Raw genomic sequence first — 18,945 nt, 5'->3', positions numbered from 1 at the left:
AGGTTTTTTGGCAAGGAGTGGGAATCAGGTAGTAAGAAGAGGTAAGTACCACTGAGAGTTTTCCTAGCTTAGATTTTCTCAAGGGACTGGGTGGTCTAATAAAACAAGAGTTATATTTGGTATTGTATCAAGAGTAACACTTGAGAATGGTGAGATCTGAGACCCCCAAAATACTGGTAGGAACCCCCCCAAAGCATTAGTAGCTAAGACGCCTTAAAGCAGGTATATGATTGATACCCTCTCAAGTCTTTTCACACTTTAAATTTTAATGGAATGAAAAAAGAAAATGCTGTTAAGTGTTGTTTACCCAAAATTTTAGCTGCTCTCCTGTACAGTTGATTCAATTTAAGGGATATTCAGGGGCATTTAATTGTAATGGAGCCCATATTTGAGAGCTGCTTTAAAGTTAATTGGCACTTGGAGACTTGGTAATGAAACCTGAACAGTTATGCTGGAATGAAGGGCATCATTTACACAGCTGAAGGGAATGCTTGGAATGCCAATTGAAGTTACCATGGAGAATGTTATTAAATTAAGTCTAATGAAGGAATGGGGTGAAACACCATCAACTATATTTTCATCAACATTTTAAATTTCATAGGATCATAGATTATTTTCAGGTTGGAAGGGATCTTGGGATTTGGTGTAATGCTTTGATTTTTACCAGTAAATTGAGTAGTTCTGCTCAAACTCACACAGATAAGCACGGATTTGACACTAGGGTTGAGGATCCTGTTGCCTCTTTTCTTCTGTTCTTTTTCTTTTTTATTCTAAATTTTAATCATTGAATCAAATTGTCCCAGGAAAGAAAGAGAAATAAAAAAAAAAACAATTTGTTAAAACTGGTACCTAATCTTTTCCTTGAAAGTTTGGTATTTTGCTAAGAGAGTGTGGGCAATTGAGTTAGACCCTTCTTTATTTTCCACTCTGACAAGGTATTTGAAGATATTTTTCTTTCTACTACTATTACTTAGAAACAGTAGCACTTCAAAACCTTCTGTACATTTCACTTCATAAAGGAGGTGCTGGCAAAATACAAGTAGCAACATGACAGATTTTTAAAGTCTTAAGTATATATACCAATAAAAATACAGGTCTCTGTTTAAGGGAGAATAAAGAATTTCATTCTTGGATTCAGTAGGTTCTGTGTAGCCTTCTTTTGTAATTGAAGCATTTTAGTGAGATAATTGTAGATCACATGTAGTTGTTAGACTAGCATAGAGAAATCCAGTGTACCTTTTACCCAATGTCCCCAAATGATAACTTCTTACAAAATTATAGTACACTATCACATAGGATATTGATATTGACAAGATCTAACAATCTAATGCAGATTTCCCCAGTTTTATCAGTATTCTTGTGTCTATGTGTGCATATTTAGTTCTATATACTTTCATTACATATGCTCAGATATCCACTATTATAGTCAAAGAAAAAAACCAGTTATATCACTACAAGGATCCCTGTTTTTCTCCCTCACACAACATAGCTCTATCCTGATGCCTAATCTGTTCACCATTTCTATAATTTTGCCATTTCAAAATGTTATGATAATGGAACTGTGCAGCATCTAATCTTTTTGGATTGGCTTTGTTCATTTAGTTGTTTTGTTCATTCCTTCCTATTGCCGAGTAGTATTCCATTGTGCAGATACACAATAGTTTAATCACTTACCTGTAGAAAGCCATCTGGGTTGTTTCCAGTTGTTGGTTATTATAAATAAAACTGTTATGAATAATATTTGCATATAGGATTTGTGAGCAAAAGTTTTCATTTCTCTGAGATAAATACAGAGAGTGTAATTATTGCCTTGTGTGGTAAATGTATGTTTAGTTTACAAAGAAATTTCCAGACTTTTTCAGAGTGGTTGTGTTATAAGCACCGCTCACAGACACCAGGGCGGCGTTACCAGACAGCCCCCTGAGTCAGTGGGAGAGGGCTGTCCCCAACCTCGATCCTTGTCTTCTCATATAAATGAATTTATACGAGAGAAGTTGACTGCGTTGTGAAAAACCAATTTATTAAAGCAATTAAAGCATTCACCTTTATTGAAAAAAGTAAAGCAAGCAAACCTATACATCTGGCTTATGAAGCACAGATGGGCTCTCAGCTAATCTGAAGAGCAGGTTGGGAGGGGGTCTGAGACATTAATAGTATATACCATCCATTCTGTAGGTCTCAAAATTCTTCTACTGACTATTTTGGTACAGATTAATTCTCAAGGTCCTTTTTTTTTTTTTTTAACTTTGCTGTGGCCTTCCCAGAATTCATGAGAAGCACCTGGCAACTTTTATCTTGCCAAGCCTTGAGACTGCTGGCTTCTCTGCTTAGGGAGTGAAATTGCCCTTTGTTCCTTTACCCTTTCCCCCTTCCTTTCTGCATTCTCTCATTAGGGAGGTTTTTTTTTACCATTTGCTCTGGTGGCCTTGGCTGGGAAGAGAATGGCTTGGAAGGTACAAACTGGCTGCAGATTGCCCACACTGTAAGGCCTTGTTTTAACTTTTCTGACTCAGTTTCCCTGGAATCCTATAACAGTCGTAGCATTTTACATTCTCACCAACAATATGTAAGTAATCCACTTTCTATACATCCTCACCGACATTTGGTGTTGTCACTATTTTTTTTTTATTTTAGCCATTCTGATTGTGTATAGTGATAGGTATCTCATTATGGTTTCAATTTGCATTTTTATGATGGTCAGTAATGTTGAACATATTTACATGTATTTGTGTGTTTTTTATCAAATTGTTTCTTCTTTTATGGATTGTGTTTTTGTTGTCAAGTATAAGAACTCTTTGCCTAGCCCTAGATCCTAAAGATTTTCTCCTATGGTTTTTCCTAAAAGTTTTACAGTTTTATGTTTTGCATTTAAGTTTATTGCCCATTTTGAGTTAATTTTTGTATTATATGTGAGAATTAAGTCAAAGCCTCCTCCCCCACCCCATTTGTATTTATTTGCTCCAGTACTGGTTGGTGAAAAGGCTGTCTTTCCTCCTTTGAATTGCTTTGCATAATTATGTATCTTTGTCAAAAATTAATTGAACATATTGATATGGGTCTTTTTCTAGGTTCTCTATTCCATTATACTGATCTATAAGTCTATCCTCTGCTCATACAACATTATTTTGATTATATAGCTATACAGTAAGTCTTAATATTGGGTTGAGTGATTCTTCCCACTTTATTCTTTTTCAAGATTGTTGTGGGTATTAGGGGGCCTGTGTCTTTTTTCAAATCAATTTTAGGATAGTCATCTAATATCTACAAAAATATTGCTAGAATTATGATAGTTATTATATTAAACCTAAAATTCAATTTGGGGATAATTTACATCTTTGCTATATCAATTCCTCTAATACATGAACACAGTATATCTCTTCATGTATTTAGATAGTCTTTGATATTTTTCATCAGCATTTGGAAACTTTTAGCATACAAATCCTGTGCACATTTTGGTAAATGTATGACTAAGTAGTTATTTTTCCCTGTTTGTTTGTTTGTTTGTTTGTTTGTTTTTATCTTTATTGTTGAAAGTATTACAGATGTCCCCTTTTTTTCCCGTTGACCCCCTCCACCCCGCCCCCACCCCTCCAGGCCTTCACTACACTATTGTCTGTGTCCAGTCAATTGGTTATGCGTATATGCATATAAATTCTTAGGTTAATATCTTCCCATCTCCCCACACCCCAAACTCCCGCTTTCCCTCTGAGATTCCTCAATCTGTTCTATGTTTCTCTGTCTCTGGATCTATTCTTTTTCTTTGGAGTAATTATAAATCATATCGTTTTACATTTTATTGTTAATTCTACACATTCATTGTCAGTGTAATAAAAATGCAATTGATTTTTTTGATTTATATTGTATTTTTGGACCTTTCTAAACTCACTTATTTGTTCTAGAAGTTTTTAAAATTTTCTTGGGATTTCCTAAATAGAAAATCATGTTATCCACAAATAGGGACAGTTTTTCTTCTTTCCAAACTGTGTTTTTCTTTCTCTTGCCTATTACAGTGGCTCTGACTTCAAGTACTACTTTTTTTCAAGTACTATTTTGAATAAGGGTAGTGAGAATGTCCTTCCCTTGTTACCATTCTTAGGAATAACACATTCAATCTTTCTCCATGAAGTATGATCTTAGCTGTAGGCATTATGTAACCGGACAACCAAGGGGTCCAAGTTGCTGTCACTACTTGAGCCAATTAAGCAGAGACAGGACTGAGTCATACATGAGCATTTATTACAATAATACCAGCAGTACAGGAGAGCAGCAGGTCATCCACTAAAATCTGCTCTGCCTCTCCCCATAAGCCAGCTGCTTATATTTGGTAGAAGGAAAAAGATTACATGGGAAAGTAGGAATTACAGGTATGGGAAAAGTAGGCACAGGATAATCATTACAGATTACAAGTCATATGGGCGGGGGGGGGCATTAGAGAGGGAGGGTGCCTATGGGCACCCCTGGACCAGATTACGGGCAATAGGGGCTGGAGGTTATAAAGAGCAGGTGCCTCCAGGACTAGATTGTTTCAGCCACGAAATTGTAAATCTTTCCATAATGATAGATAGTTCTCGGGACAGGAGGATGGACTGCATTCCGATGTTAGCTCCCATGTCCTAGGGCGTACAACTCTCAGCCAGATTAGAATGTGCTTTCTCTAATCAAAACAGAACCATCATGGTTAACAGAGTATGATTCATATTTCATATAATTGTAGCTGGTCCACAATATTCTATTTCTGCCCCTGACAATTGATGCTCTTTTTTAAGTTGCAAGAATTATCCTCTATTCCTAAGTTGCTATGAATTTTTATTATGAACAAATATTGAATTTTGTAAAATGCTTTTTCTATAAGAATTGATAGAAAATTAAATAACATACTTTAAAATAATTCCAAGAGGGTACAAGAGAAAGTTTAAAAGGAAATTTAAAAATTAAAGTGAAAATACAACATGTCCAAATATGTGTGATGCAATAGCTAAAGTAGTGCTGAGAGGGAAATTTATAGTATAAAATGCTTACATTGGAAATGAGGAAGAGTGGCAAATCAATCAATTTAATTTCCCACTGCAGTTGTGCTTGTGTTTCTTTTTAATGTAGTTTTCTCTGTTTTTCATATTGGGTAAATTCTGTTCATGTGTTCAGATTTACTGATTCTATTTATGTCACCCTGAATTTGCTATTGAAGTTGTCCAGCAAGGTATTTTTTTAAAAAAATTCTTATTGTATTTTCAAGTTTTATATTTCAGTTTTGTTCTTTTGTAACTTTTCTTTGCTAAGATTATTTTACTTTTTTTCAAAGGAATTTGTAATTGTTGAAACATTTGTTTTATTCATGTATTTTTGTTAATCCTCACCCGAGGACATTTTTTCCATTGATTTTTAATTTTTTTTTTATTGATTACTGCTGTCTCTGTCCATTGGTTATGCTTATATTCATGCATACAAGTCTTTTGATTGATCTCTCCCCCTTACCCCCACCCTCCCCTACCTTCCCTCTGAGGTTTGAGCATCTGATTGATGCTTCTCTGTCTCTGGATCTGTTTTTGTTCATCAGTTTATGTTGTTCATTATAATCCACAAATGAGTGAGATCATGTGATATTTATCTTTCTCTGACTGATTTAAACATTTTTTTATGATGGCTGCTTTAAAATCTTTCTTTGATAATTCCAACATCTAACTTGTCCTTGCATTGGTGTCAATTGATTATCTTTCCTATTCAAATTTGGTTTTCTTGCTTCTTGGAGTTATGTGTGATTTTAAGTTGCATACAGTACATTTTGCTATTATGTTAGGATACAGAGTTCTATTTCAATATTTTATTTTAGCAGCAGTCACTTTATGTAGGGTAAGCACACAGGTCTTGGTTTACATTTGTGGGCTTTGGTTTCAGTGGGTTTAATTTTCAGAGACTTGATAGTAATTTTGTGTGTTTAGTTAATCTGGTGCCACTGGGGTTCCCACTGGTCTCTGTTGATGTTGCCTGAGGAGTTAGTTTCTCCTGATGGGAGAGGAGAATCAGTTTCAAGTTGTAGGAATAAGGAGGCTTCCCAGTTTTGGCTGCTTTCAGTGGCAGAATCTTTCTTGGTTCTGCCTGGCTGGCCTAATACAGTTTTATAGACTTTTCAAGTTACTTCATTGATGTTTTTGCATTTATTAATTTATTTAGTAAAGAAATATACATTGAGTGGCCAGATTATTATGACCACCCCATCAGTACTTCGTTGGGCCATCTTTTGCCTTCAATACTGCGGCGATTCTTCTTGGCATTGACTCCACGAGATGTTGAAAGCTGATGCGAGGAATCTGACACCATGCCTGATGAATAGCACTGTCCAGTTCTGTGAGATTTGATGGTTGTGGAACCAGCTGCCTGATGGCTCTTTTAACTTCGTCCCACAAATGCTCAACTGGATTGAGATCTGGTGATTGTGGGGGCCACCTAAGCAAGGTAAAGTCTCCCTCATGTTCTTAAAACCACTCCTGCACAATACGGGCACCGTGGCATGGCGCATTGTCTTGTTGGAAGAAGCCATCTCCATTGGGATATGCCATCAATCCCATTCAGCAATGATACTTAGGTATGTTGTGCTATTCAGACATTGTTCCACACGAATTAAAGGGCCCAAATCATGCCAGGAAAACATGCCCCAAACCGTAACACTGCCCCCACCAGCTTGAAGGGTTGTACTCATGCATGAGGGGTGCATGCTTTCATGCTGTTTCTGCGAAATTCTCACTCTGCCATCTGCTTGATGCAACTGGAAACGTGATTCATCGGACCACGTGACTTTTTTCCAATGCTCGACTGTCCAATCCTCGTGTTCCTGTGCGAATTGGAGACACTTTATCTTGGTAACTGCAGACAGCAAAGGTGTTCGAACAGGCCTTTGGCTTCCATATCCCATACGATGCAGTGTACGGCTAATTTGCCCACAAACGTCAGGTGGTCATAATAATCTGGCCACTCAGTGTATATGGAACACTCAGTATAAGCTAGTCTCTGTCATTTCTGTGATTCTCCAGTTGTTGACAAATAAGAATTCTTAAGTATTGAAATGGTTATGGAAATATAAAGTCTTACTTTGTTTTTCAGAGGTGTAGCTAAGTAAACAATATAACAAAGGAACACTTGACTCAAGGGTATTTCTCAATTATATGTTTTAGACTCATTGCTTTACACTGTCAATATAAGTATCAATTTTTCTTTTGTGGGCTCAATCCCCAGTAGGGGTGTGCCATCCATGAGTCTCTCTCATCATTGATCTCTCTCTCTCTCTCTCTCTCACTCTCTCTCTCTCTCTCTCTCTTCCATCTCCCTTCCTCTCTCTGAAATCAATAAAAACATATTTTGTAAAAAAGAGGTGGATCCTATATAATTACCCCTTGAATCTGGATTGGCCTTGAGACTTGCCTTGGCCAATGGGATTCAATGGAGTGACAGTGGGCCAGTTTCAAACTTCTGGCTCAGGAGCCCTTATGCACTTCTTTTTCTCCTTTGAAAATTATACATGGATAGCTAAAAGTGATTTTTGGCTAGGCTGCTGGAGGATAAGTGAGCACAGGGAGCAGAGATAAGTGGTTCCCTATAAGACTTTCACTGATCATAAACAGATGGCTTGCAAGTTGACAGAATGTCTGTCTCATCCAGTAGACATGAGTTTTTGTAGAGTTGGAACTATTCATTTCATTATCCTTTGAGTCCGTGGAAGTGTCAAGTGCATTAAAAGAAGTTAGCAAAATGTTAATAGAAAGGATAAATAAACAGATTATTAACATTGATGAGATGAAAACTAAAGGGGGGCAAAAATTTTGTCACACAACAATTTATTGCCAATATAATATTAAGTTTAGTCAGACAAAAGTAACATTAAAATAATTACCCCTTGAATCTGGATTGGCTTTGTGACTTGCATTGGCCAATGGAATGCAATGGATTGAATTTAATTGGCATATAGTTATTCTTTGGAAAGACTTAATCCAACTTAAGAAAAGATCATCTCTTATTTTTCCAAAGAATGTGTGGCTTTCTTTATATAATATCTGAAAAATAGAGGGAGAGAAAGTAAAAGGATTATTTAACCTTGATTTTATGAAAAACCTTTGATTGGAAAATTATTTTTAGCCTTGATATTATGTTTTTTTATTTGTTTTTAAATGTATAATAATTAGCTAATCTTGGCAATATCCTTGTGAATGGCAAGAGCTATTAACTACATTGCACAGCTAAGCAAGATGTTTAAATACAAATAAGAACTCTAAGTAATACAAAGACTACTTAGAAAGGAAAGCCTTGATGCTTTGCCATGATATGAGAAAAGACAGAAGGTGTTGTCAGTTTTCTTAGAAAATTGTCAGTGGACACATACATTCCACTGTATTTTTGTTATGACAGAACTTAATTTCTTCCTGACATTTTTTTCAGGAACAGTTCTGGATCATTTCAGCAGTAGAGGACTATAAATTGATGAGTGTCTGTAGAGACCTTTTTACTGTCATGAAAGAAAAAGGGTAACAAAAAGTCATAACATACTACTAAAGGGTTTAGGAATAACCAAGAGATAGAAAAGCTGCAGAGAACATTTATTTTTCATCATATCTCTTTTTCATGTACCACCTCCATATTTATTGTGTTCTTTGAAATGTAGTGTTACATGTGTAATTAAGAATGGGTTCTATGCCCTAGCCAGTTTGCCTCAGTGGATAGAGCATCGGCCTGCGAACTGAAAGGTCCCAGGTTCAATTCCAGTCAAGGGCATATGCCCGGGTTGTGGGCTCGATCCCCAGTGGGGGACTTGCAGGAGGCAGCCAATCCATGATTCTCTCCCATCATGGATGTTTCTATCTATCTCTCCCTCTTCCTTCCTCTCTGAAATCCATAAAAATATATTTAAAAAAAGAATGGGTTCTATGTGTGCTCTCTACTTGCAAACATGTGTCCGCTACCATGGCAACAGAAAAGGAACCAACAGAAGACACACTCTGATTAATATAATTATACACTAAGCTGTAAAATACCCTTAAACACCATTTATTTCTGCATGAAGAAGACACTAAAATGGGTATTATGTTCAGTAAGTTAACATCCTCAAATTCTTTAGGATCATGCGATTTTTATGTCATGGTTAAGATAATGTTTATCTTTTACATTCAAGATCATAGCCTAGGAATAGGTTGTATTTTAATTCAATTGTATTCCTCAGAATAATTATTGAGTGATAACTATGGGGCAGGGGCTATTTTATTTAGGGATGCTAATGTTACAACATGTGTATGGTATGATCCCTGCTCTTGAAGACTCTAGAGTCTAATAGATCTAGATTATTACCCAGCAAATATGACTTTTTAAAGCATGAAATGTAGACTGGAAAACACTTCTTGTGAGTTGTCAGGGCATATTTTATCAGTCAGGGTTTCTGCTTGAAACAGATGGCACACTTAAAATGGGTAATCTGAGAAGAATTTAATAAAGGCACTATTTACAAGATGGGAAAACACAGGGGTAGTAGAATACCTCAGGAAATGGTCACAGCAGGTATCACCACCACTGAAAGGACCAAGGAAGAGAGCATTAGCTAGAACTTGGACAGAAACATGGATTGTATGATAGAAATTGTGATTTTCAGTTGAGGTGGCATAGTGAGTGATTCCACAAGGAGAGTCAGAGGAATAAATATTCTGACCTTTCTCTATTACTGCCCCATGTTATTCTGCTGATTATCCTTCCATTATCTGAACCTAACAAGAAACTAGAGGGTGAGGAAAACCATTGATGTAATTTACAAAGTTCAGTCTCCCAGGATACAAAAGAGGTAGAGAAGAAGGGAGAGTGATTCTGGGGAGGGATCTGGAGAAGGTAAATGGATGATATTCAGTGATATACTTATATATACTAGAGGCCCAGTGCACAAAAATTATGCACCTGGGGGGTCCCTCAGCCTGGCCTGCATCCTCTTACAGTCTGGGAGCCCTCGGGGGATGTCCAACTGATGGCTTAGGGGAGTGGGCCAAATCAGTCAGACATCCTTAGTGCTGCTGCAGAGGCAGGAGAGGCTCCCACCACCACCACTGTGCTCACCAGCCACGAGCCTGGCTTCTGGTTGAGTGGCACTTTCCCTGTGGGAGCTCATTGACCACTAGGGAGCAGCTCCTGCATTGAGTGGCTTCCCCCTGGTGGTCAGTGCATGTCATAGCAACCAGTTCTGCCGTTCAGTCGATTTGCATATTAGCCTTTTATTATATAGGATATATGCATACTCACTAAAGGTACACACTCACATTCCCCAGATACACATATCTATATAACCAAACTTTTATATCTGCATGTAGTATTTATACCCTCTCTTCTTTTTGCTGAACATGTCTAGATATTTTTATATTTGTAGAAGATTTATGAGATCTAAAACCATTTCTGTCTATAACACTCTATATTAGAGGCTGAATTAATTTTAGATGAGGATTAAATGACAATAAATGTGATCCCATGAATCATTTTTCTCTCTAAGTGGCATGTGGACTGAATTATTTACAGGTTGGGTGGTTATCACCAGACCACATCCCCATGAGAGTATGATACTATGGGAAGAAATTCAAAATTAGAATTAGGAGCTAATTATCCAACAAAGAATTTTGAACATGTACCAAATTCCTGAGCTTGCTTTGCTGAATCCACTAAATGGAGCACCAACACGAAATCACAGGACATGAAGAGAGAGAGAGAGAGAGAGAGAGAGAGAGAGAGAGAGAGAGAGGTAGGTATTATCTCTTCCATCTGCCAACATACTTCATGCATTGGTTCTGGCTGTGGCTGAGTCTCTCCATAACTACAGTTCTGCTGGATATCTCCTACACCATGGTTTCAGCTGTCACTGGTATCTGTAACATTACTATTTCTTCGTTTTTCCCTTTCAATCCTAGAGTTGTTAATGACTTTCAGCTATAACTCATCTCAGGATGCCTCAGCCTTCCTGGTTGTCTCCCTTAAACCTATTCATACACCTGTAAGTAGTTCCTTTTTATTTTTATTTTCTTTATTGATTAAGATATTACATACATGTCCTTGTCCCACCCCTTTGTCCCCCCCTCCTGATCATGTCCTCACCCCTCTGGTGTCTGTGTCCATTATATGCATGCATGCAAGTCCTTTGGTTGATCTCTCCCCCTTACCCTCACCCTCCCCTACTTTGTCTCCTCATTGAATCATCTGAGTAGAATTGTATAGCCTTGTCAGAACTCTGAGTGATATACTTCCCCATTAGAAATTGCTACAAAGTACCATGAAGTTGAAAAGTAGATAAAAGTGACTATATTCCTGATATAGGAATGGATATTGTGTCAGGAAATTAGGCTTCTTTTCTGTCCATAGTCCTGGGTTTTAGTACCAAGAAAAAGAGTTTTCCCTCCTCTGTAAAAGGTATAAGAGTAACACAAACACAGCTGACTCTTTCTGGTTCCTGAGATATCAAGGATGCCATAAGCTATTCTTGCATACTCTTATAAGACCCAGAATGTGAACAATATGTTGCCAGTTATTTTTTGCCTATTATGTACTATTTAGTAACACTATTTAGTAGCTAATAAAAAATAAAATATTTGTAGTACTTAGTTCCAAGTATACTGATATTTCCTATAAGCCAAGGATAAAGCTACTCTTGGAGGGTGAGTAATTACTCTCAAAAACAAATTGATTCTCCTTGAGCAGGCGTCCTCAAACTATGGCCCGCAGGCCACATGCGGGTGTTTTTGCCATTTTGTTTTTTTACTTCAAAATAAGATATGTGCAGTGTGCATAGGAATTTGTTCTTAGTTTTTTTTTTAAACTATAGTCCGGCCCTCCAACGGTCTGAGGGACGGTGAACTGGCCCCCTGTTTAAAAAGTTTGAGGACCCCTGTCCTTGAGCATTAAGCATAGCTACCATGCAGTCTTTCCCTTTGGTTAAACCTGTTTTCTTAAACTTCATAGTTGTGATATGTACATTATACTATCACTCTTCTTTATTGAATGAAGAAATGCTCTAAAACATGTTGGTGTATATGAGATTCCCAATGTTAGTAAATTAGGTTGGCCTCAATGAAATAGCTTCACTGTCATAAGGTTGACGTCAGTGCCAAACTAACCAGATTTGGGATCGTTGTCTCTATCAAGACAGTGATATCAGTATCAACTTCTCATACTCTTGCCTAATTGGAAAAACATAAATTAAGTCCCCAAATGGTAACTGTATAGCCAGTTAGTTGGTGAGCAAGGGCAATGACTCAGTCCTCTTAATAGCTCAGAATCCACTCCCATACCTAGAACCTGCCCAGAACCCAAACACTCATAATCCTAAAAAATCATTTCACACACTTTTCCTCCTCCCCCTGCCCAATCCCATCCCATTGCTTGGCTAATCTCCTTTAGAATGCTTCTTGAAATATGCAATCCACTTCCCTGTGAGGCTGTTATATTTTGGTTTGGCTTTCCCTTACATTGATTCAGATCTGTCTTCCTAAAGCTTTCACTCAGTTGCCCAAAATCTGTCCCTTGAGGTCATCTATATATATAAAAGCCTAAGCAACCATTCAACCGTTCGACCATTTGACCAGTAGCTATGATATGCACTGACTAACAGGGCAGACGCTCCGACTGGTAGGTTAGCTTGCTGCTGGGGTCCAGCTGATTGGGAGTGGGCGAGAAGGGCCAGACACTCTCTGGAGCTATCTTGCGGTCCCTCCCCAGCCCCGATTGTGTACCAGTGAGGTCCCTTGGCCTGGCCTTCACCCTCTCACAATCCAGAACCCCTTGGGGGATGTCTGCAGGCCAGGCCGAGGGACCCCACCGGTGCACAAATCCATGCACCGGGCCTCTAGTAAAGAATAATTCAAATCCAGCTTCCATGTGACACCTCTTTAAATATTGAAATTCAGTTATCAAATGTCTCCTTGCACCATATCCTTCTCCAGAGCTTAACAGCCAGATTCTTTGAAATGTTTCCCATGAGATATGGTTTTAAGTATCTTGACCTCCAGTTTGTCTCTAAACAAGAGCTCAAAGTGTGTCTCCAGGTGCTTATTTATTTTTATTAAATACTAGTAGCCCGTTTGCACGAAGATTCGTGCAATAGACCTTCATTCACCGGGCTGCCTGCACCAGTTTTCTGCCTGCACCGGGGACCCAGGCCTTGGCTGTGGCCACCGCCTTCTGCCTTCTTTCAGGGTCGGGGCTTGGCCCCGGGCGGTGGCCTTGGGCTCGGCCGCACCCAGCATCCCTGCTACTGATCACAGGAGCCCATACCCAGTGGCTTCCTTCGATCGGTGCAGGCTCTCTGCTGGTGCCCAAGGCCGGGAAAGCCTCGGGCGGCTTTCCCGGCCTTGGGCTCGGCCGCACCCAGTGTCCTTGCACCAACGTCCCTGCAACGGTTTCCTGGTGGGCGTGGTTGGTGGGCGTGGCTTGGTTGGTGGGCGTGGCTTGGGCGTAGCGAAGGTGCGGTCAATTTGCATATTTGTCTATTATAAGGTAAGATATTGGGATGACATTGGTTAATAAAATTATATAGGTTTTAAGTGTGTAATTCTATAATACATCATCTGTATATTGCATAATTTCTAAAGTTTCCTGAACACAGTTCCACAAAGAATTAACAGGAAGAGCACAACTGATAAAGGGCAGTATGGTATTCAGTCCAAATAAAACTGCTAATTTTTTTTGGCTGGTGGATGATTGTATTATTATACATATATAAAAATTACCTTTGGACCCTTGCTTTCCTTAGAGTTTTACCTAATAGTTACTTTTAGTTTTTCCTGTTTTTGAACTTTAAATAAATGAAATCATACCGCATGATACTTTTTGTAACTTCCTTCATCCTGTGATTATTATGTTTTGGAGATTCATGCATGTTGTGATGTTGTAAAATCCATGTTGTAACTCTAGATGGTTCATTTTTACTATCTGTAGCATCCCATCATATACATAGTCCTAATTTATTTATCCATTTCAGTACTGAAGAACATTTGGGTTATTTAACTTTTTGATGATACGAGAGCACATTTGCTGCTATAAACTTGTATGTCTTCTGATGCACATGTGCAAGAGTTTATCTAGATTAGTCCATTCACCTATTTTTACAATTTTTAATTTAAAAATTTCAATCATACAGAAAAATTGAAAGAATACGTTAATTTCTATTCACAATGTTCTCCAGGTCCATTCATGCTGTCACAAAGGTTAAGATTTCCTTCTTTTGTTATGGTTGAGTAGTATTCCATTGTGTAAATGTACCACAGCTATTTTATCCACCCATTTACTGATGGGCACTTGGACTGCTTCCAAATATTGGCTATTATAAATTGTGCTCCTATGAAAATAGGGGTGCATACATTCTTTTGAATTAGTGGAATTACTGGGTCATAAGGCAATTCCATTTTTAATATATTTTTTTTACTTTTAATTACAGTTGAAATATATTATTATATTAGTTCTAGGTATATATCCCAGTGAATAGATATTACATAACATGTAATCATCCCAATAAATCTAACATCCATCTGATACCATAGTTATTAGAATATAGAATATTATTGACTATATTTCCTATGCTGCCCTTTACATCTCTGTGGCTATTCTGTAACAAAAATTTGTACTTTTTAAGCCCTTCACCATTTTTGCCTAGCTCCCTAATCCCCATCCCATCTGGCAATCATCAAAATGTTCACTGTATCTGAGTCTGTTTCTGTTTGTTCATTTTGTTTTAGATTCAGCTGTTGATAGATTTGCATTTATTGTCATTATATCATTCACATTTTTTATCTTCTTTTTCTTCTTAAAGAAGACCCTTTAGCATTTCATATAATACTGGTTCGTTGGTGATGAACTCCCTTAGCTTTTTCTTATCTGTTTTTTTCTATCTCTCCTTCAATTCTAAAAGACTAGAGGCCCAGTGCACGGATTCATGCACCAGTGGGGTCCCTCAGCCTGCTCTGCAGGGATCGGGCTGAAACCGGCCTGATGCATGGATTTGTGCACTGGTGGGGTCCATCGGCCTGGCTTGTGCACTCTCACAACCCGGGACCCCTCAGGGGTGTCGGACTTCCAGTTTCATAATCTAGTATGCATATAAGATCTTTGGTTAATCTCTTCCCACCCTCTCCCCTCCCCTCTTCCCACTGAGATTTATCAGTCTGTTCCATGTTTCCATGCCTGTGCATTGAGTGTCTGCCCGCTGGTGGTCAGTGCATGACATAGCTACCAGTTGAATGGTCAAACAGTCACTTAGGCTTTTACGTATATAGATAGTCCTCTATATCATACTATACATGGTATAAGCACAGACTGAATTTTCTGAGACAGTTCTGGCTTTATATATTTTAGCTTGTTGATCCTCCATTAACCACCTAAATGTCCAACCTTTGCTGGGTATAGTAATCTTGGTTGTGGTCCTTGCTACTCATCACTTTGAATATTTCTTGCTACTCCCTTCTGGCCTGCAAAGGTTCTGTTGAAAAATCAGCTGATAGTCATATGGAACACCCTTGTAGGTAACTAACTGCTTTTCTCTTGCTGCTTTTAAGATTCTCTCTTTGTCTTTAACATTTGTCATTTTAATTATGATGCATCTTATTGTGGGCCTCTTTGGGTTTATCTTGTTTGGGACTCGCTGTGCTTCTAGGGCCTATATGTCTATTTCCTTCACCAGGTTAGTGAAGTTTTTGTGATTATTTTTTCAAATAAGTTTTCAATTTCTTGCGCTCTCTCTTATCCTTACAAGCAACCCCATGATGTGAATGTTGGTGCACTTGTAGTTGCCCCAGAGGCTCCTTACATTATTCTCATTTATGTGGATTATTTTTTCTTTTTTTACAAAATTTATCTTTATTGTTGAAAGTATTACAGATGCCACCCTTGTTTGTTTGTGTGTGTGTGTGTGTGTTTGTGTGTGTGTGTGTGTTTCTTTTTGCTGTTCTGATTGAGTGTTTTTTCTTTCTTACGTTTCAAATCACTGATTTGATTTTCAGCTTCATCTACTCTACTATTGATTCCCTGTAAATTATTCTTTATTTAAGTTAGTGAATCCTTTATTTCTGACTGGCTCTTTTTTGACTGTTGAGGTTATTAAGTTCCTTGAGCATCCTTATAACCAGAGTTTTGAACTCTGCATCTAGTAGATTGCTTGTCTCCATTTTGTTTAGTTATTTTTCTGGAGTTTTGTTCTGTTCTTTAATTTGGGTCATGTTTCTTTGACTCCTCATTTTGGTAGCACCTCTATGTTTGTTTCTATGTATTAGGTAGAGCTGCTATGTCTCCCAGGCTTCATAGCATGGCCTAATGTATTAAGTGTTCAGTGGGGTCCAGTGGCATGGCCTGCCCAATCACCCAAGCTGGTTACTCAAGGTGAGCCCCCTGTGTGAGCTGTACACTCTCTTCTTATAGTTGAGGCTTGATTTTTATTGGCACATCAATGGGAGGAATTTCCTCAGGATGATTAGCTGTAAGGAATAGTATGACCACTGACCACCTTGGATGATCAACTGTGCAAGGGCCCACCCCATAGAGCAGGACTTATTTAAGCGGGACTCTGGTGCCCCTTGAGTACACCCCTTGAGTGTGTAACTTGTAGAGGTGGTTGGGTGTTGGTGCTTTGACTTTCTTTGAAGCTGTCCACTAGGTCTACTGGCTCTGGAGTATCCCAGAGACACCAATCAGCATCCCCATCAGCAATGCATGAGAGTTTTCTTTTCACTGCCTATGTTCTGCCTGGGACCTCCTAGAATAAGCTACAAAGCAATCTTCAGAGGGCTGCTTCTTGTGCTGGAAATGGAGTTGTCAAGGCAAGGCCAAGCTGTGAACCAAGGCCGGCCACTATTGGTGCTCAGCCTGGGGCCCCTTAGTGATAGATATGGGGCTCACTGAGGCCAGATGCTGCTTGTTTGAGAGATTTTAGGAAAATCTGAAACATGTGCCAAGACAGACCAATCATATGGAAAAGCCACTGGAAACAGCTTGGGTGGGCCTGAAAATTGGGTGGGGAAGGGCCTCAGGGAATTACTAGGGTAAGGAAAACAGTGTGGGCCAGGTTGATGGAGTCTCAGGTATGGATGCTGCCTGCTGAGTCTTTGTGGGAAGGGCTCAGCAAAGGAGCAATGGCATCTACCAAGACTGTCTGTGAGAAAGCTGCCCTTCAAGCTCTTATCCTGATGCCAAACAATTCAGTTCCTCGCTATATGTCCCTGATGCCTTTTGAGCTGTTGACCCAACACTGGCACTCAGAAAGAGTGAGTCCAAGTAAATCCATGTGCAGACCCTTTAAGAGGATCTGCCTGGGACTCCAGTAGTTTCGCCCCCTCACACTCAGCCACAATCCTCATTGATTTTTCCAGCCAGAATTTATGGAGACTTCTCTTTGTGGCACTTGAACCTTGGGCTGGGCGGGAGCTGGTTTGGGGATGGGATCCCTCACTTCTCAGGGGATACCTCCGTAGCCAAGATATCCCGCCCAGTATTTCTCTGCCACACATGTGTGCGGGACCAGCCCATTCCTTATCTCTGCCACTTCAGCCTATCTTTATGTGGCTTCTTTTTTAATTCTGTAGTGTCAGGACTTCCGTTCAGGTAGATTTCAGATGATTCTGAATGATGGTTCTGTAGTTTAGTTGAAATTTTGATGTGGTTGTGAGAACACATGAGTGCTATGTTTATCTTGGCCAGAAGTCCCTATTTTTAATTACTTTAGGAAACTCAATACTTTCCCCACATTGGCTGCACCAATCTGCATTCCCATCAACAGTGTATGAGGGTTCCCTTTTCTCCACACCCTCACCAACACTTGTCATTTGCAGATTTATTGATGATAGCCATTCTGACATGTGGGGGTGATATCTCACTGTGGTTTTAATATGCATTTCTCTGATGATTAGTGATGTTGAGCATCTTTTCATATGTCTATTGGCCATCTGTATGTCCTCTTTGGAGAAGTGCATATTCAGGTCCTTTGCACATTTGCAAATTAGTATTTTAAATGCCAAAACAAATTTGTTACTTAATTGTTCTAGTTGGCATTACAAAATGATAGCACTTTGGAGGATCAAATGGAGATAATACATGTGGAACACTTTGAAAAGGCATAAAAGCAACTCTGAAAATATTCTTATAAGTGAATCAGGATCCTACTGCCTGCATGCAGCCAATAAGAAATTCTGATCAAGAAGTGTCTATCTAAGCCCAATCAACCCCAGATATGTGAACGATAATAATAAAGAAGTATTTTTGCTGGTTTACACCACGAAGTGTGCGATACTTTGTTATGCAGTAATAGAACTTAAAGAAACAAATAAATTTAAACAAGTGTCATAAAACATAATCAATCTGCCTTCATTGAAGAAATGCTTATGCTAACCCAGTGCAACTATATAATGGTAGGCAACAGACACTCAAACCCTTAATGAATTGAAAACTGCAGTAACTACAAACAGAAGAAAAGGGAGCTTTTAAAAAACTCTCTGAATCACAGCTGCAAGAAAGGACTACATTGCTGGGCATATCTGAAAAAACCTAGCAGCTATTGGATAGGGCTGACAAAAAGCTTAAGGGTACAACAGAGCCTACTTTGAACAGTAGCTTGAGGACAGCAATGTCTCTGAGAGGCAGGTAGAGAACCAAGTGACTCTGCAAACAGTGGCCATAGCTGCAAATCAAAGTGCCATTCTCATATTTGAATCTTGGCCATTTAATGGTCATTTTTTTCAACACCTGTGCAAATGAGCATTAGGAGATATTTATCACTGCTTGAACCAATACTTTGAATATGAACATCATGCATTTTTCTTTGGTAGAGTGGTGCTCTGCATAACCTTATCCACACTTTTTAAAAATTGATTAAACAAACCGCACAGCCTAAAATGAGTCAAAACTGTTTTTGAGGGATCAGATAAGTATGAGGGAGATTCTTGGAACTGGGTCAAAAAGCATCTA

Source organism: Eptesicus fuscus, chromosome 1 (genome assembly GCF_027574615.1).
Source record: "Eptesicus fuscus isolate TK198812 chromosome 1, DD_ASM_mEF_20220401, whole genome shotgun sequence".
NCBI lineage: Eukaryota > Metazoa > Chordata > Mammalia > Chiroptera > Vespertilionidae > Eptesicus > Eptesicus fuscus.
The sequence above is the reverse complement of the archived record's forward strand: the minus strand, read 5'-3'. Positions refer to the sequence as shown.